Source organism: Aulonocara stuartgranti (assembly GCF_965226115.1).
Source record: "Aulonocara stuartgranti genome assembly, chromosome: 17".
Lineage (NCBI taxonomy): Eukaryota > Metazoa > Chordata > Actinopteri > Cichliformes > Cichlidae > Aulonocara > Aulonocara stuartgranti.
Window position 1 is genome coordinate 11,838,229 of NC_138953.1, and position 23,841 is coordinate 11,862,069.

General features: G+C 41.2%; 1 long non-coding RNA gene across 1 annotated transcript; it reads left to right on the forward strand.

The window, feature by feature from the left end:
• Positions 1-1,121: 1,121 nt before the first annotated feature.
• Positions 1,122-3,500, forward strand: LOC309692869. Its single transcript, XR_014272501.1, has 3 exons — positions 1,122-2,702; positions 2,821-2,906; positions 3,258-3,500. It is a non-coding gene; the product is annotated as an uncharacterized lncRNA (long non-coding RNA).
• Positions 3,501-23,841: the final 20,341 nt, after the last annotated feature.

The window sequence follows — 23,841 nt, forward strand, 5'->3', positions numbered from 1 at the left end:
TGAGTTATAAATAGTATGCCATGGCTTTGACATGTCACAGAAATTAATAAGATAGTTTCAACAGGCATAACTAAATAACTAGCTATTTAGCATCGTTTTTAGATATATATATATATATATATATATATATATATATATATATATATATATATATAGAATAGCTCTGATTTGATGTAATTGATTTATAATTTAGTATATTATGATATATTAAAAAGGTAAAGACAAATTTCAGTGATGCATGGGGAAAAATAAGTGAGTCTATAGTTCACATCCTACTGTGACTAATCCTGTACTGATGGCATAACAGGATTTCGGCAGCAAGCAAAGTAAAAGCTCCTATCCAGCAGCTGTGTGAACTGAGTCACATTTACATCACACACAGCAGGGCAGCAGTAGCACATGTTTACTCTTTTCTGGGCTGCTTTCGGCAAGTAAAAAAAAAAAAGAAAAGCAAATCTCAGACCTTGCAACATTCATTGGAAAGCAGTGGTACACTGCGAGGTAATGGTATGCAGCTAGGGCAAAAATTTAAAAGTATTCAATAGAGCAGCTCAATTTGTAACTGCTGCTGATTACGCCTGACTCACATTTGAGCTACCAATTACTGTCTGCAAGTATTCAGAACAGAACTCAAAATCAAAACAGAAATACTTTCCAGTCATCTAACCACAGCCTCAGATATCAAATTTTAGTTTGCAAACTTATAGCTCTCAAAATGACAGAGGGGGCCACTATCATTTGCATTGGCATCCATCCTTTATCAGCTATCTCCTCCACCCTCAAGTGACACTATGAGAGTGGTGGGTGAACCAAAATAGTAAAAGTACAGGCTGAACACTTGAAAAATGTCTTTATTCTAATAAGTGTAAACTACCCCTTGCACGTGGTCTCTTTGTTTTTTGTTGTCATTTTATACATAATAAGATATTGCTTTAACAGATGCTAAAACTCAATTTTTGTTGACTGCCAAGGTTATTTGGTGGAACTTATATAGGTTCTGTCATATATAGTCCTGTGGCATGTACAAAAAAGCTCATTGAAAATCCTGCTCAGCATTTTGTTTTGCTTAAATGCGGCACCACTCACACTAGTCCTGATATATTTGAATAGCTCCCTGACCATTTGCAATAAATTACTGCAACCACACACATTTTTTCTTTAACACAGTAATGAACTAAAACATTTGAATGGTCTACTACATTTTAGGATTCATTTTTTGCTACATGAGATGACCTGAAATATGTCAACACTTTGTGTTTTGATTGATAGATAACCAAATCACTGATAAGCATTCAGGCTTTAGGGATTGTTGCTAGTGATGGGATTTCCGGCTCTTTTTAGAGAACCGGATCTTTTGGCTCGGCTAACTAAAAAGAGCTGGCTCTTTTGGCTCGTCAGGTTGTTTTGTTGCTTTAATTAATTTATTATTAACAATAATATAAAATTATGCACCAAAGGAATTACTAAGACAAAGCACGTACAAATTCCAAAGCACGTACAAACTGCAAAACACATTTCTAGCGTTAACTGAACTTCCAAAACAGAGCTACCTAGATCACTTAAATTACACAATTGAAAGCATGTGTGTATTGTTTGTGTATTTATACACAAGCACTCATATACATTCAAATAATTAAAATACAATGTTCATTTACCTGTTACTACCACACACCAAATTCAGTCGTTGGTACTTCCTGTTTTGGAGTTTGTACGTGCTTCAGGGTTTGTTACATGCGTGTTCGGACGTGTTTTGAAGTTTGTACATGCTTTGTTTTTAGGGGCCACCGTAAATATACTTTTATTTATTCACTCCACATAAAATGTAAAAAATAAATCATATAATACAAAAAGTTGTCCCTTGCTCTCTTTCTCTCTCTTTCGCTCCCGCTCTGTTCCTGTGCTACTGCGAGTGTAACTAACGCCCCTTCCCCCGTCTTCCCAGCGCAAAGCACAAGGCTCGCATGAGCCATGAACGCCACATATTTTAAAATGTAATACATACAATATGCTTAAAACTAAATACAAGTAAATGAGTGTAAGTACAATAAGTCTCTGAATTATTTTTGATAACCTTGTTATGTTGTTGCTAACCAAAGATGAATAAAGTACTTCTGGCGCTGCATGGTTTTTCTGATGGCTTTGTAGTCTGGTTGATACGTGATGAGGTTAAGCTTTGAAACTTCCATCCATTAAATGCGATTGTAGGTTGGTCTTAATGTTCTTTAGATGTGAGAATGACTGCTCACATGCATATGTAGAGCCAAACATTGTCAGTACAGCAATACTCACACGCTGCAGTGTGTGGTATGTGACAGGAAGCGTGTTCCAAGTTTTGACAATCAGCTGGCCCGCAGGTTGAAGTTTTTTCATTTCTCGCCACTTGTGTTTGCTCGCCAACTCTGCTTGCTGTCGTGCAAGTCTTTCCAAATCTTCATTCAGTGACTTGAACTTATTCACCCACATGTCTGAAGCCTTCAGGTCAGCAGCTTGTAGCTCAAAATCTCACTTAAAGAGACGAGTGCGCTCACGAAATTCTCCAAAGCGCGGTTTGAATGACTGCAGGAGATTAGATGTGAAGCCCGCTAGCTGCTCAAGATCAAGATGTTGAGCAGGGTCACTCAATGGCGTGTCCAGCGGGGTGGCCTGGGGGGGCACAGGCCACCCCCCCAACCAGACTGGCCACCCCAGGTGCCACCCCAAAGGTAAAACAATAAAATTCAATCAAATATCAAATGTACGATTATGTTTTCACGGTGAAGTTCAGATATCCGAGTGTAAGTGAATGCAGCATCGGCTTTTGCGCTATGCGCATCACGTTAGCAAAGGTAGGAGAGCCAAGCGCGAAAGACGGCACTGCAGGAAACAATTTTTCGGTGAAAGAAAATGAGGAGAGAATAAATGTCCCGGTAAGTAATATTAAGTTTGTTGAGTTTAGTAAACTTCGGTGAAATTAGAATACCAAGGAAAAAATAACACTTGAAGAATTATTGCAGCCGTCGAATATTTCAGACAGTATGCTACTGAGGGGAGCTAACATAAGAGTTATGAGTTATAAGATATAATCTAAGTCGTAACATTGCTGTATGGAGCTGCAGATTTGGTTGCAGGTTAACATAGCTGGACTGGCCATTGGGCATATGCCCGGTGACTTATTTTTTATTTTTTTTGTAACGGCATGAACAATGAGAGGTGGTGGATTGGCCAGATGCAGGTCGATGTGTAAAAATAACTCAGTTGTTTGGTGGTGGCTATGGCAGAGCTTCCACAGAGGCCAGCAGGTGGATGAGGGAAGGGGAGGCAGGAGGAGAGCCCCGAGGCGGCCACCAGTCCGAGTGTCAGGTGAACTGAACTTCAGGTAAGAAGTTATGACCTGCAATCTGTCTGGGTCAGATATAAACCAAGTTTAGGTGAAGTTTATTTTCGTTGTGCTGACTTTTTACCGTCAGTTGCAATAACTCGTACTGGGTTCTAGCCAGCTTGATGGAGTTTTTAGGTGGGTGGGTTCTTTTTTTTTTTTTAAATGACATCAGAAACAGCAGTATGCGACATTACGTGATGGCAGAGCTTCAGTTCATCCTTTGTCATTTTTTTTTTTTTTTTTTAATAAATAGGACAGGGGGAATGAATGAGAGAAAGAGGGGGAGAGAAAGAAAGAAAACCAAAGGGGAGAAGAGACGGTGAGAAGGGGGGGGGAAGAGAGAGAAAAAAAAAAAAGAACTCCTGGGTCACCTGTATGGAGAAAAAAAAAAAACAAACAAACAAAAAAAACAAACAGAGGAGACAGCAAACAACAAAGAGCAACATAATAATAGAGAAAACAAAGCACCATCACAATAAACTAGCTAGTCATAGATATCAATATTTACTAAATAATAAACGATATTGTGCAGCACGCAAGATAGACAGCGCACAGTGTGCTTTGAGGCAGCAGCCAAGAAAGCTTTAGTCCGCGTCTGTGAATACCCATGTGTGCATACCTGTGTGGATCAGCATGCTTGCATTCCAAAGGTTTCTCCATGTAATGATCTGCTAGGGAGTGTGGGGGGGCCACAGCCCCGTCCTCCAGGGTGTGAAGCGGGTATGGAGGAGATCAAAACTCCAGACATCCAGAGGCCCCCAGAACACAAGAGACCATGGAAGACCAACAGAGGGGCAGCCGCGCCACTGTTCCAGTAAGAGCTGAGGAGAGTCCCAGATGAGGGCTCGCCCAGCAGCCGCGGAGCAGAAGTCAGGGGGAGTTGCAGTGACGCGCCCGTGAGCTCCGCCGGCCCCCAGCTGTGCCTGAGTGACCGAGCCCCAGGCCGAGAGGCCGGGGGCACCCCACCTCCAAAGGGGCCCGAGCGAGCCCCAGGCCCCAGGCCCCGACAAGCGGCCGCCAAGGAGTGAGCCGGTGTGTACCTGGACGCCCACCCCCAGACACAAAGAACCACCGACGCACCGACACCTGAGGGAGTCCGCCACCGGCAGGGGAAGTGGTGGTGGGTGGAGATAGGCCTCCAAACCTTGGAGGGCCTGAGGTGTCCCCAGAGAGGTGGCGTCTGATACCCAACCTGACATATAGACACAGACATACAGGCACACACAGACACAAACATCCATTCCCACCCTCATGCTCTCATATGCACTCACTCCACACTCAACCAACGTGGAGACAGACATAAAGAGACGCTGTACACACAATCACACTCCCCAAGCGTACTCTACAAACCGGGTCTAGGTACCCTTGCCCCTGGAGGGGGGAATTGCACCCAGACCCAGGTGGTGTTACCCTTTTCCCTGCGGTGGGGAGAGGCAGACCACCCCGACTCCGCAGCAGCAGGGAGGCCCCACACCCCAGACCGCAGTCGGACGGCCAACTCCTCCTACTAGCCCCCCCGCTCCAGCAGGCCGCAGAGAATGGGGGTGGGAGAAGACTCCAAACCTCCCTCCACCCGCTCATTGTAGTGTTGATGCATATGTGTTCTAAGGTGCAATTAAAACCCAGGAGGGCATGGAGCTACCTGCCAAGGAGCAGCAGGTAAGCGCATAGTCCCTCCTGCTAGCCCTCAATGACTAAGTGTATTTAAAATTGAGAGGTGGGCAACGACGTCAGGGGTGAGGTGTACACCCTGATGGTAATTTGGACTCCGTGATTGTGCAGGTCGATGTGTAAAAATAACTCAGTTGTTTGGTGGTGGCTATGGCAGAGCTTCCACAGAGGCCAGCAGGTGGATGAGGGAAGGGGAGGCAGGAGGAGAGCCCCGAGGCGGCCACCAGTCCGAGTGTCAGGTGAACTGAACTTCAGGTAAGAAGTTATGACCTGCAATCTGTCTGGGTCAGATATAAACCAAGTTTAGGTGAAGTTTATTTTCGTTGTGCTGACTTTTTACCGTCAGTTGCAATAACTCGTACTGGGTTCTAGCCAGCTTGATGGAGTTTTTAGGTGGGTGGGTTCTATGATGTTACTGATAGTGAACTTTATTTTATTCATAAGGTTAGTTAGTAGAGTTGCCAACGGCTCCTTGAAAACATGGGATGGTCCCTCATTCAGAGAAAATATTACACGTTTCGTATTGAGCTGAGAAGAGACACAGTTTGTCCCGAACTTTAGCTAGAATGGGAAAAGGCACAAAGCTGGAGTTATTCTGTCGTTACGCTGCACAGCTGCCTCTTCTTCTCTCATTCTCTCCCCCTCCCTCTCCTGTTGCTACTTCAATCATGAAACTCATCAATGATCAGCTGATCGTCTCTCTTGTTTATTTATCGCCCACTTTGCGCCAGAAAGAGGAACAGCAGCACGTTTAAGCTTGATCAGCTGTTGTTAGAATTTATTTAATATTAATTTCTAGTATCAGCTGATGTTTGCTGGAGCCACAGCTGTAAAGCTGCTGGTCATGATGTCGGTTTGGATATGTGGTGAGAGGGAAACATGAAGATGAAACCAGGAGATGTCCTTACTGAATCATCAGAGCTGAACAGGTGATGGAGAAACAGGTTTACCTTTTAGGTGACATGAATGAGTTGAAGTTATGAACTGTTTCTGAGAGACAAATAACACCAGGATCCTTTTTTATGTAGCTGACAGCTGGTAACTGTGCAGGGGTGGATCTAGGAAAGTGTTGCCAGGGGGCCAAGTAGGGCATTAACAGGGAAAGGGGGCAAAAAGAAATACTTTTCTTTCTTATTCTCATTTAAAATATCTCGTTTTTATTAAATAATTATCTAAATCTTACAACCAAAGTTTTTATCTGACGTAAAATGTATAGAAATCATACATATACCAACAAGACTGTACATCACTGTCACAACAGCATTTGTTTTCATTCAAAGTCTTTATGGCTTTAATACCTGGTGGGCCGGTCTCTAGTCAAAATGCCCGATTTTCTGTCCCAGTCCAGCCCTGCAGGTTAATACTGGCAGTGTCACCATGCCAGCTGACTGTATTTCATCATCAGCCAGTGTTGTTCTTTATCAATATTACCAAAGTTTACCATAAGGCAGCATAGAAAGTATTTACTTGCTTTCAGGTTTTATTCAAATGTTAGTCTTTTCAGTTGTTTCCCCACTTTTTTCCTGTTTCAAAATCAAACACCAGTTTGTGAGAAGATTATCTTCTTTTTTTAACAGGCAGATAAAGTTTTGCATTGGCATTGGCTAATTTGTCAATTGTTTGTTACAAATGTTCGTATTTTAATATTCAAAAATGTTTTTGCCCAAAACATATGTGCACTACATATCAGTAAAAATGCTATGCAAATATTGCTGTCCTTGAATGCTGAGTAAACACTGACAAAGCACTGATTGTATCTCGTGTACTTTATCAACGCAGTATCTACAAACTTTGCACCGTAGTGGTTAAAATCTTATTCTAATAAGAGTTAAAAGCGCATTCGGTTATTAGGTTTACAGGGTTATTGAATTATGGTTAACGGTTGGTAGAATTTTTTTTAAACATTATCTGCCAATTACATCTGCCACCCCTACCTGGCCCCCCCAACAAAAATTTTCTAGACACGCCACTGGGGTCACTTGCTGTGCATGCATCTTTAAACTCTCCCAGTTTTTCAAGGTGTAGTAAATGACCTGTTTCAATGTCAGCGACGAAGAGAACAGGGCTTGTTGAAGGGATGAGACTGTATTTAACAGCGCCTTGCATTTTCACATTGAGCTGGTTCAATCATGTCCACGAGATAGCAGAACTTCAGGAGCCACTCAGTGTTAGCTAACTCAGGATGCTCAAAGTTTTTCATTTCAAGAAAAGTTTCTGTAATTTGCTAGCTGACTACTTGATTAAGAGGTGGGAAGTTTACTTTCTGACCTCACCACGACCTGTGTACGTTAGGTATTATCCAATAAAATTTTGGTGTTGTCCTGGAGGACTCCCCAGCCACCCCCAACCATGAACATGAGCGGTAGAAAATTGATGGATTACAATACATGAGAATGTTTTATATTTTTAACTTTTTTTTTTTATTAAAGATTTGTCTACGAGCCAGGTGCAGCTATCAAAAGAACCACATCTGGCTTGCGAGCCATTGGTTCCCAAACCCTTCCCTATGAGAAAAAACTTCCATTTAACTGGAAGAAACCTCCAGGAGAACCAGCAGCTTTCAGGGCTCTAAAACTGACACATCTGCTGCTAATTCTGAGGGCCGATCTGGAACTCCTACAGGAGATACTTCACCAAAAAAAGAAAACAGAACAGGTTCTCCACAGCCAAGGTTCTAGCCCAGTAACCATCAAATGTGGTGATGACAACTAGTGTGAGATATCATTTTGGACTCCAATGGGAAATAGCAGGAAGGAACACAAATCTTCTTCTGCTGTCCTGCTCTGCCATCTTTCTCTTACATCTCAATTGCGCTCCTCACCTTCATGTTGTGGGTCTGATGTCCTCCCTAGGCCTCAATTAGTTGTCGCACTTGTGGCTCTTTGGACCTCCAAATTGGTCTAGTCGGGTCAAATAACCAGTGTTTTTGAATATTAAAACTACACACACAGCTAAAAGATCTAAAACAGTAAATTTGAACAAACTTGCACAAACTTAAAAGTGGATGCACAAAAATCCTGCTTGTGGACACAGGGACTAAAGTTTAACTTTGTAAACCACAAAATAATTGATAGAAAATTTACATTTTTTTATGCTGGAGTGGTATTGTTATATTTTAAAAAAGAAATGTCATATCAGTTTCAATTTGCATCATTTTTGCTACATTTGGCATTTCTGTGCAATTTATTCCTTAAAAATATATTGTACAACATATTCAGGTCTTTCAGGAAAAAAATGACGCTCATGATGATGATGTCTTAAAACCTCATCTATCAAATATTATACATTTGGCGGTCCAGGGTTAAATCTCTAAAAGTATATTTAAAATATGTTAAAGATATATTACATTAGCCAGTAGTTGAAGGGTATCCATTTAAGTAGACTTGGGTGGTTCCTTTGACTTTATCAGGCTTTGACCTGGATAAAGCTGGACAATGGTAGGGTAGCCTCTCTGGGGTGGGGAAGAGTTGCTGCCCCAACTGGAGGAAGCGTGAGTACCAGGAGTGTTGTTCACAACCGAGGGGAGAGGGAAGCAGAGGATTAACAGATAGATGGGTGCAGCATGTGGATACTGTACCAGTCCATTGCGGTGAAGACAGAGCTGAGCTGTGGGTAAAAGCAAAGCTGTCAGTTTATGGGTCGATCTACATTTCCACCTTCACCCACTGTGTTTAGTGAACAAAAGGATGAGATCAAGGATCCAACTGTCTGAAATGAGCTTTGCTGGTCACTGGAGAGGGCTAAAGAGCTGGAGGGAATGGCTAGGTAGAGAGGAGTGGATGGATGGTTATCAGTAAACAGCTTGGTAAATACTAGATTAGTAATTATTAAATACAACATAACTTCAAGAAAATCTTTTTTTGTACTCTCTGTAAAATTCATTTAGAATTTTTTTTAAATTCTTATTTATTCACCTTTGATGTCTTTCATATTTTTGGTGTTCTTTTTATTTGCTACAAGGCGAGCCCCAGAACTGTGAGCACAGACCAAGCAAACATATCCTTAGCTGGCCTTAGTCTGCTTTCCAATACAATTTCACAGTTAATTCAGAGAAGGTGAAGGACCTCCAGACAGTTGTGCCGTGTACTTTAGGTTCGAGCTATTTCATCCACACAGATTTCCTGTTTGGTGAAGCCCTGATTAAAGTGGGACTGAGGCAGCTATGGCCTGGACTCCAATAAGCTTCCCATCACTGTGGCCCAGCAACAACTTCACACTTGTTTAGTGGGAGAGCAGATGAGGACGATAACCTCAGTTATCAGTTTCATCCAACAGTGGGACTTCTCATAGAGTTTGAAGTGATGTTTTCTGTCATGTTTCTTCATGGTTCATGGTTTTAACTGGACATCAACAAAATGTTATCAATGCAAGTTATTACTGACATTAGTTTTTTTAAATTAATGGTAGTAAAGCATCTAAGTAAAACATGATTATATAATATGATTTAAAATATTTATGGGATCACAGAATGTAAAACTGAATGACTTAAGTATAGAATAAATAATATTTTTTTCCTTAAATTTCTGTAATGTTTATTATGTACCACATTTAAATGTAGCCATTTTGGCTTGACAGAAAGTAAGAAAGAACATTTTTAACATTTCCGCTTATTTTCTATTTAAGAGTGCTTAAATGACCACAGCTACTATTTCATCATGTGCAGATGTCCTCCTCATAACGCCTGGAGTTGCCACTGTTGTGCTTGATATTAATCATTCATGAGTTATAGCCTCCTGTAAATGATACAGAAGTTTAATTCATCCTATAACATCATCTTGCTCTTGCTCTTGAATGACAACATGCTGAGTGAATGAGAACGAAAGAGGGGGACATATTTAAGATAATCTGCCTTCTGCTCAATAATGCATGTCCCGCTGAGGTTCTAAACTAATTACTCAGTAATAACAATCCTGGATGGTTGCAGCAGACTTAACACACTCATGCATTGGAGAGGTAATTAAATGTACAAAAGACAGGAAATTAAAGGTCAAACAAGCCTAATTTTTAATGCATTGTAATCTTTCGTGGCGTAATAAATGACTTCATGACCTTTAGCATTATGAATAAAAGGATAATTGGTACAATTACAATCTCCGAATTCATAAATGCAAATGTGTAACATTGTTCTGTTTTATTATGTCTAAACTGCAATCAAAAAAACGCCAAAACATTTCAATTTTTAATCTAGATTCCTTCTCCTGAATCCTTCCAAAAGTTGTTTTTCTTTTTAGTTTTTAATGCTTCACTGTTGGTATGAAGTGGGTATTTCAGGTTAGACTTATAACACTTTGTATTTTGACAGTGATGCTTTACCAATGGGATTATTAAATTTTATTTAAATGGATAATAAAGAGAAGTTAAATCCCTTCAACACTATTTATCCCACAGCAATGCCAAGACATTGATAGGAGCTAAAACAGTCTCAGATATTCAGAGCTCACTGTCTGTGTATTTTACGAGCTAATTGTCTTTCAGACGTTGCCTGCATGGCTGAGAGGAAACCTGAGCCATTTATAAATGGGTATAATTATCAGAAAGGTGCTGCATTGCAAAATATTTTGTCGTTTCAACACAATTACATATGTTGCCTTTCATAACCAAGTGTCTAAGTTGTAATAACTCCCTTGACGCACACACAAAGATAGCTGACCTGCCGATTAATCATTAGTATAGAAAACAGCAGGACCTCAGGGACTGCACTGTTATAGATATCAGATCAGTCTATAAATCTAACAGGGACCTATATCTAGGGGCACTAAAGGAAAGCAGAGATGATAAATGCTGAAGTCTGTAGTCATCTCTTCTCATAAACACTGTGGCGGCATAAATTAACTGTTGCAGCTAGCAACATTTGAAGAAACAAAAGGAATAAAAGAGGAGCTCATTATTGAAGAGAACTAAAGAACTTATTTACAATGAGATAAATATACTTTAGTGTCAGGGCAGAATGCTGTGGTACCAACTTTAATAAGACTTTAATATGCTATTGTTTAAAACTACAAACTAGAGGGATCAAATTACTTGCTGGGTACTCTGCTAAAATATTGTAACAGAGAAACAAAATCATTGCCACATAACAACTGCACTTTTTATTATTAACTGCTCGAAACATTCTCACTAACGGAGACAAATATCAATCATGATTGTATCAGTACCACCTGCAGTCTGGCCTAAAGAAAAAATGGACAAACATTAGCTGCCTTCCAACTTTTTCCACAGGTGGCCCCATTAATTAAGCACAGAACAGAGCCACAACTGCATACTTCTGATTACACCCCTTTTACCAGTCCCCCTTCAACCATTTGTCAGATTCCAATTCTTGTGTGTTGCGTAAGTCAGGGTAACCCATGCAAGACATCAAGCTGGGCCTGTCTTTGATCCTACAGCTTGTCACATTGAATTCAGGTCTGGTAGAGAAAATGGAAGCATCCCGCAAGGCATGATGTTACAACAGGGAAAAGCTGCTTGCCGCATTCTTTGATGAACCACCAAGGTAAGTCTTTGACATGCTGGGTTCCATAGTTTAGTGTAACACAATTAAGAGGTGGCTTACAAGATTTTGTGTTTCACTAAAGAAACAAATTAAGAAAGAAGGCAAAGGACAGAAAACTAAAGGAAGAACAAACTGTTCTGTTTCTTGTTCGAAGGGGTATTTTTTTCCTTGTGTGCATGTTATGAGGCAAATGTAAGGTGATGAACTCAAAGTGCCACCACTATTGAATGTCACACAACATATGTTCCATGTCTACTCTATTCTTGTACCTCAGTGGTGTGAAACATAAACACTTTTTCTGTCAGAAGGTCCCCTTTGGGCAAGTAAGTGCTGGTAGGTGAGAATCCGTAATGTTGAAATTACCCACCTCACTCAAGCTCTTTGGTTTACGTCATTTGAATGCTACTGGTCTAAAAGAGAACAAAACATGAATCTGAACAATTTTTGATCATGTAGAATGACTTATGGTAGTTTGCAAGCACTACTCAAAAGCTTTTTGTGGGGGTAATGACAATAAAATCACTAGCATCTTTTTGGGAATATGTTTGCAAAGTTTCCCAAAATATCTGCTCTTAAATCCCAAATACCACTTCAACGGGTTATCTAAAATAACTTTTCATGATACAGATGTGTACTTACAGTGGGGCAAAAAAGTATTTAGTCAGCCACCGATTGTGCAAGTTCCCCCACCTAAATGATGACAGAGGTCGGTAATTTGCATCAGAGGTACACTTCAACTGTGAGAGACAGAATGTGAAAGAAAAATCCGTGAATTCACATGGTAGGATTTGTAAAGAATTTATTCGTAAATTAGGGTGGAAAATAAGTATTTGGTCACCTCAAACAAGGAAAAACTCTGGCCCTCACAGACCTATAACGTCTCCTGTAAGAAGCTTTTCTGTCCCCCACTCGTTACCTGTATGAATGGCACCTGTTTGAACTCATCATCTGTATAAAAGACACCTGTCCACAGCCACAAACAGTCAGTCTCCAAACTCCGCCATGGCCAAGACCAAAGAGCTTTCGAAGGACACCAGGAAAAGTATTGTAGACCTGCACCAGACTGGGAAGAGTGAATCTACAATAGGCAAGCAGCTTGGTGTGAAAAAATCAACTGTGGGAGCAATCATCAGAAAATGGAAGACATACAAGACCACTGATAATCTCCCTCGATCTGGGGCTCCACGCAAGATCTCATCCCGTGGGGTCAAAATGATCATGAGAACGGTGAGCAAAGATCCCAGAACCACACGGAGGGACCTGGTGAATGACCTGCAGAGAGCTGGGACCAAAGTAACAAAGGTCACCATCAGTAACACACTACAACGGCAGGGAATCAAATCCTGCAGTGCCAGACGTGTTCCGCTGCTGAAGCCAGTGCATGTCCAGGCCCGTCTGAAGTTTGCCAGAGAGCACATGGATGATACAGCAGAGGATTGGGAGAATGTCATGTGGTCAGATGAAACCAAAGTAGAACTTTTTGGTATAAACTCAACTCGTCGTGTTTGGAGGAAGAAGAATACTGAGTTGCATCCCAAGAACACCATACCTACTGTGAAGCATGGGGGTGGAAACATCATGCTATGGGGCTGTTTTTCTGCCAAGGGGACAGGACGACTGATCCGTGTTAAGGACAGAATGAATGGGGCCATGTATCGTGAGATTTTGAGCCAAAACCTCTTTCCATCAGTGAGAACTTTGAAGATGAAACGAGGCTGAGTCTTCCAACATGACAATGATCCAAAGCACACCGCCCGGGCAACAAAGGAGTGGCTCCGTAAGAAGCAGACCTCAACCCCATAGAAAATCTGTGGCGGGAGTTGAAAGTCCTTGTTGCTCGGCGACAGCCCCAAAACATCACTGCTCTCGAGAAGATCTGCATGGAGGAATGGGCCAAAATACCAGCTACTGTGTGTGCAAACCTGGTAAAGACCTATAGTAAACGTTTGACCTCTGTTATTGCCAACAAAGGTTATGTTACAAAGTATTGACTTGTATTTTTGTTATTGACCAAATACTTATTTTCCACCCTGATTTATGAATAAATTCTTTACAAACCCTACCATGTGGATTCATGGATTTTTTTTTCACATTCTGTCTCTCACAGTTGAAGTGTACCTCTGGTGCAAATTACTGACCTCTGTCATCATTTTAGGTGGGGGAACTTGCACAATCGGTGGCTGACTAAATACTTTTTTGCCCCACTGTAAGGGCACCGTGAGCCATGAACTACTATCCTGTTGCTCTGCAATGAGAGGAGAAATAAAAAAGTCGAAGTTTTAATTTCTTTAATGATTAAATTTGTTTGTGCATCTGTATTAACAATGTGCTACTATCAAGTCTGGACCCTCACTGAACGCATCAAACGGATAAATCAGTTTAAAATACTAAGTGAGTGGGATCTTTTTATAAAGACTACATCAGTATCCCCATGAGACATTAAACTACACATAACAGAAGGCTGCAGCCACATTGCATCACCTATTGGTTTCCGCAGGTTGCATTTGACAAACCTTAACTCCTGCAAGTTTGATTAGCCAACTACAAACATTAACCTTATCGGTGCAATGCAGTGACCCAGATATCTGTTAATTACAAAATAGTAGATATTCGCTCATCAAAAGTGAAGCACAAACTTAGATGGCTAGTATCAGGCTGCTACAAAAAAGTTGTGTATACCCACCTATACAAGATCTTTAAACGTGCTTTCTATGCTGTTGGGTATTTACAGTAGCTGTCTTTAGGGACTAACTGGTGCTTGGAGTGTAAATAGTACAAAGCATGCCAGACATTGTTACTGTGACATCACCTATTGGTTTGTGAAGTCCTGTTAAGAAGCCTTAGGATGAAGCAACTGACTATGCAAGCAAGTCACAAGTTGTAAGACAATGAGCATATGCTGGATTATTGTCCTTTCTGAAACTTCACTTAATGAACCGTGTGTTCTTCAATATCACCTGAAGTGATCAACAGAGACAATAAACTCATCAAGAAAGATAAGGGCATAATGTTGTTTTAATGCAGTATTCTATTAGACACACTGTCTTTGCACTGCCCCATGTGTCATCCAATTAAAAGTAAAGAAGGTTTAATGCACTCTGTTGGTTTCACTTTTTAGAACTATAAGCTACATCCATGTTTTATATGGTCTGTGATTTGAAAGCAGCCTCATGTGGCCACTTCAGGAGCTGTAGCTGTCATGCCATTATGTGTATTTTCATTTCTACATTTATGTACCTGACCACGGCTCAAGTTATATTTTCCAGAAAAAAAATATGGAGATGAATTTGCAGAAAGGTAGACTAAATGCTCAGTTAAGAGCCTTGGTCAGGGAAAGAGAAGGAGGTTAAAAAGCTCTCCCTCTTAACGGCAGGGTACTCTTTGCAACTAGTAAAGTGCCTTATTGCGTGATATCCGAAAACTGTCAGAACTGTCATGAAGCCACCAAGTATGTAAAAATTATAATTCCATGAGGACACAATTTTGCTACAGACATCAAGGACAGCTATCCCACAGGCAAATGGGAAATGCTGCTATGAAAGCCGCAACCATCAAATGCCTGCAGAAGGTCAGGCAAATCCTGAGGAGTCAGCTAAATGGTAAGAATGGTAAGAACAAGATCCAGGCAATCGATACCCATGCCCTGCCGGTGATCAGGTACCCTGCTGACATAATAAGCTGTCCAAAGGATGAGATAAAAGCCATGACATCAAGACATAGAAGTTCCAGATAATGCATGGAGGGTTTCACCCTATATCCAGCACCCTGAGACTGTATGATAAGCGAAAGGAGGGAGGACTGGTGAGTGTCAAAACCACTGTCCAGAATGAGACAACAAACATCAGGAAGATGGTCACAACTGACCGTGTGCTAACCCGAAAAAGAAGAGGAGCAAGGAGAAGAACCATTAAGGAAGGATAGGTAACTACATGGTATTGTAGAAAGTGGCTGACATCTAGAAATCCTACCAGTGGCTGGATAAAACTGGGCTGAAAGACAGCACAGAGGCACTAACCATCCCAGCACAAGTACCAGCTCTGAACACAAGATTTGTAGAGGCTGGGGTTCAAGCAAGTCTGTCCAGCCATATTCTTCATGTTCAGAAGGCTCAGAAGAGTTAGCTCAGCCACTGTCACAACTGCCATTACTACAACAGCCACTACAACATGTATTGCAGTCTTTTGTTCAGTCATTAGCCCAGTTCTTAGCTCAGTCATCTACCCAACCACCAACTCCACTCTCACTACAACCATCATTACAGCCACTAGTTCAGTCCCCTGTAGCGGTTCAGTCTCGCGTAGCAGGTCAGCCTCCGGTTCAGTTACACACTCAACCACCTGGTCATCTACACATTCAGCCAGGGGTCCCAATTACCTCTAACCCTACATCAGCTCCTGCTGGAGGCTCTGGTGAGCACATCCAGCACTCCGCGGCTCCCACGCCAACATCTGTCTCCGCTGGGGGTTCTGGAGAGCCCGGCCAGCCCTTCCTCGTGTCCGCTGGGGGTTCTGGAAAGCCCGTTCAGCCTCCTGTCTCCGCTGGAAGGTCCGAGGGGCCCGTTCAGCCTCCTGTCTCCGCTGGAGGGTCTGAGGGTCGATTCAGCCGTCGCCTGCAGTGCCTACATCCTCGCCTGGTCCAGCCTCCGAGTCTTCGTCCTCGTCTGGTCCAGCCTCCGAGTCTTCATCCTCACCAGCAGCATCACCGCCTGCAGCATCACCACCTGCAGCAGCATCACCGCCTGCAGCAGCAGCATCACCTCGTCTTCGGCTTCTGCCTCGCCTGGTCCAGCCTCTGCTTCAACTTCGCCTGGTCCTGCCTCTGCTTCACGGTCGGCCCCCCTGAATTAATTGTCCGCACGGTCGGCCCCCGGAACTGTTTGCCCGCCGCCGCCGTTGCCGTCCGCCGTTCTCTGTGTGCCAGTGTTTTTTTTTTTCTTTTTTTGTGCACGTTTTGGTTTTGGCCTCTTTGTGCTCATGTTTTTTTTGTTCCGTTCCGTTCCGAAGATTTTATGCATTTGTCTGGCAGAATTTCAAAATTTAAGCTGCTGATAATATCCTGAGATGCTACATTTGATGCTATATTTCCCTGGGGGCAATATAGCATCAACATGTATGACATAAATTAGAGAGTCAGTTATATCATAACAATAGTCCTTTCAATAATAATGATACAATATGAATATTAAGAAAAAAATGCCCTTGGGTATTAATCGGGCCAAAAAACTTTGCTCAAGTAATTACTGACTATTTGTTATATACTTCATACATCATCATATGTTCTCATGAAACAAACCCAAAAAAGGCTGAATTGTCTGACTAATGAGTTTATGTTCATCCTGTAACAGCTTAGCTAACTAATTAATAAGCCTCTGTGATTACAATTATTTGAGCTTCATAGAACTAATTTCATCATCAACACTATTAAACTGCATAATCAGACTAATAGAGTGTGAATGGGCTAGTCACTGTGCATTAGTTGTCACGGAGCTGTGTCATTTTGCTGTAGGAGCAACTCGCTGTGTTTCTCAACCACCCTAATAGGTTCACTAACACGTGTATGCAGGAATAACTATAGAGTTTATGCATGTTCAATGCAATGAAAAAGTATTTCCTTCTTGATTTCTGTTTTTTGTGTGTATTTGTCACACTTAAGGGAAGAAAGCAATTGTTGAGAATAATAGATAGCTGAATATACACTAGAGTAAAGAGACTAGCTGTAATATAAACACCTTAATTTAGAAATAGCATTTTGTGATTACCTGTGTTATCTTTGTCTAATACATAAATTCATTTAATGATCTGGAACATTAAGGTGTCGCTAATATACAAAAACAAATAGGGAATCAAGAAGGGGTCAATCACTTTTCACACCACTGTATGTGTAAATCTGACTTACTTTGAATATGTTTCATTGAATTAGGCCCCTGGTGTTCTGAATCTTGCAGCAGACCCCATACTATGAGGCACTTAATTATGCTGCATTGAAAGTTTTATTTTCAGATGTTTTAGAGCCCAGCATGATGATGATGCTCTCCATGATCCAAATAAGATCACTTTATTTAAAAAGGTCTTTATTAAAGTAAACTGGAATCTCATCTTTGACTCCAGCAGTGCAGTCTGACACACACATGCAGAGAGAGAGAGAAACACTTTTATCTGAAGCTCTCGCGAGTTGCAGTTCACAGTATTATCAGATTTCTTTTAATACACTTTATATAGTACCATAGTAATTGATAAATATTCGTTATTTTGCTGCTTAATAGTAATGCTATTTAGGACTGTGACATTTGCCCTGCCAAAAATCCAAATTGTCATATATTATAAATGCAGGATCTTTATCTTTAACTTCTCAGCACAGAAATTCATACAACAGTGGCTGGTGGCATATAAGAATATGCTTCTATATGTAGCATTTAGGAATGTTACAATTCCGCAAGTGTAGTAATTGGTACCAATATTGGTAGAAGTGTATGAGTCTTAATATTTTAGCTTATGGAACATAGTCAAATTCATGACACAGTGCCAACTGAAACAAATAACGCCAATAACATTGCTACTATTTAATATGTATACCATGTTCACATCAGAATAAGACATTTTAGAAACGCTAATGCTAAAAATAATCTCTTTTTGACAGTAGAAAAAAAAACATATTTGGTTTTAGCTGTTGTTCAATACTGGAAGATATGATGATTTTGTATTTTAAAATATAACCATGTTAAATCAGATATAATCAGACTATTACAGTGTTTAAAGAGTCAGCTGTAAGTGCTTGATTTAAAAGGGTATATTCTAAAAACAACATATAGCCTAGTTAAGAAAATTCTGTTATGGTTTATTCACATAATTATACTACTGGTTTCTTTTTTAAATGAAAGGAGTGGGCTTTACTACAGAGCTTCATGCTTTACTACAAAGCAAACACTTCACAGTGAGCCCAGCAGGCTGAAATCCAAGAAACCCCGAATGGATTAAGGAAGGAAAGTTCCAACAGAGCACACTTAATTTTTCCTGCTGCACTATTTCAGGACACTGAATAGAGGGCACAAGACTTTCACTTGCCATGATTTATGGCAAAGTAACAGCCTTGTTAAAGTAACTCCAATTACAAATCTTTTTTACCTGGTCAGGCTTACATCTTCACAGCTAGAGTGCCTCTGGAACCCATTTGGGTCAGAGAAGCCTCCAATGACCACATATCTAAATCAGAAGGAGACTGGCCATAGCATGAAAGGATCCCTGGCCCCATCTTTTGCAGAGAAACACTTTTGAGCACTTCTCACTCTGAACAAATGATATCTAGCCTCCCTTGGTGCGTGCAGCTTTTGAGGAATGTGTTAAATGTGTCAAGATCACTCTCTCTACTTTACACTGACCTCAAAAAGCTTTTGGGGAAGCTGCTAGGCTTTTTTTTTTTCAAGGGACACATTTTGACCTTCAAATGACAGAAAGTATGGTTATTCAAGTGCACCGCTTTTTCCTATTATTTATGCCTTGTTATTGATCTAATGTGATGGGTCATTAAAGAGAAAACCAAACATACCCAATGTGATGAAAAACAGACAACAATAGGCTAAAATATCACCTTGAATTTGATCTTTAATCTCTTGCAAAAACGTGTAGCTATTTAAAAAATAATAATAATGACAATACATGTGTCTGAAAGAAGAATATATGTATGTGAGAGTGAAAGTATGTGTGTGAAAGAAGAATATATGTATGTGAGAGTTGAAAGAATGATTTTTGGCTTGTACGGCCCCTCATATTTGATCAAAGTAAAATCAGTGATAGTAGGTGTTTGGCCACAGCATGTGAGGCTCATTAAATGATGGCAGCATATTCTAAATAGATGTTTCACTATTTAAAAATAAAACAGATAAATAAATAAAATAGTACCACACTGACTAAGAGTAAGCTTTCTGTAATTTAAAATATTCCAATATCACTATCTTAATCCACACTTGCAAGCATTTCCCATTAACTAGGTCAGGTTCATACAGTAGGTCAGTAGGTACTTTTAGTTTTACCTCTACACACCGCCACAGTAGTGTGAACTGATACCATGTCTTGTTTTGATCCACATCCGAATGTGATTGCCATTTTTCCCCATGCCAAACTGCGGCATGGGGAAAAACCTGGGTGTTTCTGTTAAAATCTCAGTTTGTATGATTTTAATGGCCTCACTACAGGTGTACTTATACACTCAACAAAAATATAAACGCAACACCTTTGTTACTGCTCCCATTGCCCATGGGATGGACGTAGAGACCTAAAATTCATTCCAGATACACAATATAACCATCCCTCCCAAACAGTGGTCACAAATCAGTCCAAATGTGTGGTAGTGGGCACATCTGCTATATTGAGATAATCCATCCCACCTCACAGGTGTGCCACATCAGGATGCTGATCTGACATCATGAGTAGTGCACAGGTGTACCTCAGACTGCCCACAACAAAAGGCCACCCTGGAATGTGCAGTTTTGTCTCACAGCAAAATGCCACAGATGCCACAAGCAATGAGGGAGCGTGCAATTGGCATGCTGACAGCAGGAATGTCAACCAGATCTGTCGCCCGTGCATTGAATGTTCATTTCTCAACCATAAGCCGTCTCCACAGGCGTTTCAGAGAATATGGCAGCACATCCAACCGGCCTCACAACCGCAGACCTCGTGTAACCACACCAGCCCAGGACCTCCACATCCAGCAGGTTCACCTCCAAGATCGTCTGAGACCAGCCACCCAGACAGCTGCTGGAACAATTGGTTTGCACAACCAAACAATTTCTGCACAAACTGTCAGAAACTGTCTCAGGGACGCTCAACTGCATGCCCGCCGTCCTCATCGGGGTCTTGACCTGACTCCAGCTCGTCGCCGTAACAGACTTGTGTGGGCAAATGCTCACATTCGATGGCGTCTGGCACGTTGGAGAGGTGTGCGCTTCACGGATGAATCATGGTTCACATTGTTCAGGGCAGATGGCAGCTGAGAATGTCCCAGTTCTTGCATGGCCAGCATACTCACCGGACATGTCACCCATTGAGCATGTTCGGGATGTGCTTGACCGGCGTATACGACAGCGTGTACCAGTTCCCAAGAATATCCAACAACCTTGCACAGCCATTGAAGTGGAGTGGACCAACATTCCACAGGCCACAATTGACAATCTGATAGACTCCATGCGACGATGTGTTGCACTGCATGAGGCAAATGGTGGTCACACCAGATACTGACCGGTTCTGGGTCCCCAGACCCCCAATAGTGCAAAAAACTGCACATTCCAGGGTGGCCTTTTGTTGTGGGCAGTCTGAGGTACACCTGTGCACTACTCATGATGTCAGATCAGCATCCTGATGTGGCACACCTGTGAGGTGGGATGGATTATCTCAATATAGCAGATGTGCCCACTACCACACATTTGGACTGATTTGTGACCACTGTTTGGGAGGGATGGTTATATTGTGTATCTGGAATGAATTTTAGGTCTCTACGTCCATCCCATGGGCAATGGGAGCAGTAACAAAGGTGTTGCGTTTATATTTTTGTTGAGTGTATGTACTGATTCTATCAGGGTTCTTGGTCTTGGACACAGTCTTTGAATTCATTGTGTTTTTCTGACTGTTATTGCGGTTTGATTCAAGTTTCACTAGTTAGTCCTCAATTTATTCTTGTGTTTGCTTCAGTTTCCTTGTCATATCAGTTTAATTCCTTATTTGTGAGATTCTCCTTGTGTCGTTGTTTCATTCCCGTCTCTTGTGTGTATTCATGTATGTGTCTGTGAAGGTTCTCAGTCATCCAGGTCATCGTAGTCAAAGGAGCTTGCAAAGAAAAGCGTCTGGACTTCATGTATGTTCATGTATGTTCTCCACAGCCTGTTTTGTTCTCCCTCTGTGTCTCTCACTCGCTCTCTCCCTCCATGCCTCGCTTCCCTTGACTGTTTCCATGTTTCCTTTTTTGTGTCTCCTTCGTCTGTTTTCCAGTCGACCATGTTCTCCTCTGCGTTCCGTGTTTTAGTTTGCATCTTTGTGTTTCCTGTTTTATTTTGATAGTCTCTCGTCTCGTGTTCAGTTTTGCTTCCCCTTATGTCTACTTGTCCCAGCTGTTTCCCCATATGTTTCCACTTCTCTTGTTACCCCTCTGTGTATTTATTGTGTGAGTTTCCCTTTGATCATTGTCAGGTTATCCGTTCGTCTTCCCATGTTCCAGGTCTCCAGTTTTTCCATGTTTCCCGTGTTTAGCTCTGAGTTTAGTTTTCTCCCAGTTTAGATTAGTTATTGCTCTTGGTTTCCCTTATTTTTGTACCTTTGTGTTTTTGCCTAAAGAAAATGCTCGCTCTTTGTTATCAAGTTTACGTCTCCCTGTGTTGTCTGTGCTTGCGTCCTCACCTCGCCACACACAGATTCATTAAAGAAGTATAAAGAAGTAAAGACCTGGATGTCCTAAGATTTTCTTCTTTTAACCTCAGACAAAGCTCAGGTCATTAAATTTGGATCTAAAAATCTTAGAAGCAATGTCTCTAACAAGATACTTATTGTGGATGGTTTTACCTTGTCCTCTGGTAACACAGTGAGAAACCTGGGGGTCATTTTTTACCTTGGATATGTCCTTTACTGAACTTAAATGTAAGACTTCTTCCTGTCGTCTACACGTTAAAAACATCTTGTCTCAGCGTGAAACAACTGTTTCGTGCATTCATAACTTCTAGGCTGAACTGTAATTCATGTATACATATTGACAACAATTGAAACAAAAATGCCACACCATATGACCTGTGTCAGGTCATTTTTTCCTATTTCTTAGTGTTCATCTGCTGTAGATAGTTGTTTTGGGTTTTTTTTTTTTTTGCTTTTTAAGGCTGACAGTTCTTCTTTTGTCCTTCACTTGTCCAGTTTCTTCACTTTTTTGAAGAAACCCACACTGCACACTTTGGGAATCATTTTGTTAGTGCAAAAATATTATTTTATGCCTAATAGTTTTATGGAAGTTCTTTCTGTTCCTCTGAATGCTGCATTTTCAGTGGGAGTAACATTTCATGACTGATCCAAATGACTTCTTCCGTCTCAGCTGACTGTAGGTTTCCAGAAAAAATGACCAAAAGCCTATAGGTGTAAATAGATAGAGTCCTGGCATGACAAGCCTGCTCTTTTGTATTGTGCTATTAGCTTAGTGACATGTTGTTCGGTTTCCTCATTATACAATTCACAGCAATTCTCCTGGCACCTAATCATCTATAGTGTATTGCTTTGTATGTGTCAGGGACTCTATATTTGGGGTGGGTAAAGTTTTGCGATTTGAAAGCCACAGAGATGATGTGTTTAGAAAAACATGCGTCTGGGCTGTGCCAATACTCCTGACACATAAGGGAGTAGGGATGGGTATTGATAAGATTTTCACGATTCTGATTCCATTTTCGATTCTGTTTAACGATTCGATTCTTTATCGATTCTTATTAAAAAAGGAGAACACTAAGGTTGATTAGCTTAGAACTTTGTTTTATATCTTCTCTTTGAACAAGATAGAAATTTAGGAGTAACATGGCCTTACAAACTCAACAGTGATATCTTAAGCAATCCACAGCCTACGGCTCTTCAATGGGGTGTCACAGGGTCCCAAGGGAAAAAAATTGTAAATGTAAAATAATAAAATAAATATTCTTCTGTAGCAATAACAAAGTATAACATAAATTATTCTGTAGCAATTACACAAGAATATCCAGTAATGTCCCTGCTAGAGCTGGGCGATAGAACGATAACGATATGTATCGCGATATAACTTTTACTCGATAGAGAAATTAAGCTATCGCGATAGACCTCGCCGCTCTTGTCCTCTTAAAAAAAAAAAAAAAAAAAAAAAAGGTCAGCCAATCCAAATTAAGTAGCGCAGAGCCGAACCAATCACAGCCGCAGCGTCACGTCGCGTGACTTGTTACGTACAGCACAAGTGCCAAGCCGCACGTGTGTTTGTTTGGGAAGCAGCCAGTGGGTAATGGAGCCAGCGCGTAATGGAGGAAATGAGTGTGCCGACTAGAAAAATCAACCGAGCGTGACCGAAGAGAAAACAGATGATGGTTCCAATGCCGGAGAGATTGTCGAACGGAAGAGCCATAGAAGTTCCGTAGTGGGAAGGTATTTCGGCTATTTCAAGTCTGACAAAAAAGTAGCGTGCACTGTAAATTGTGCCGAAAGCAAGTCTGGAAATACAATAAACTGGTGCATGCGTCACACTGTGCGCCACGTTATTGTTTCGGTGAAATTAACTTCTACAATACTGTTACTGTTAATTGTACTCTCTGCAGTGTTTAAATGCTTACATATACACA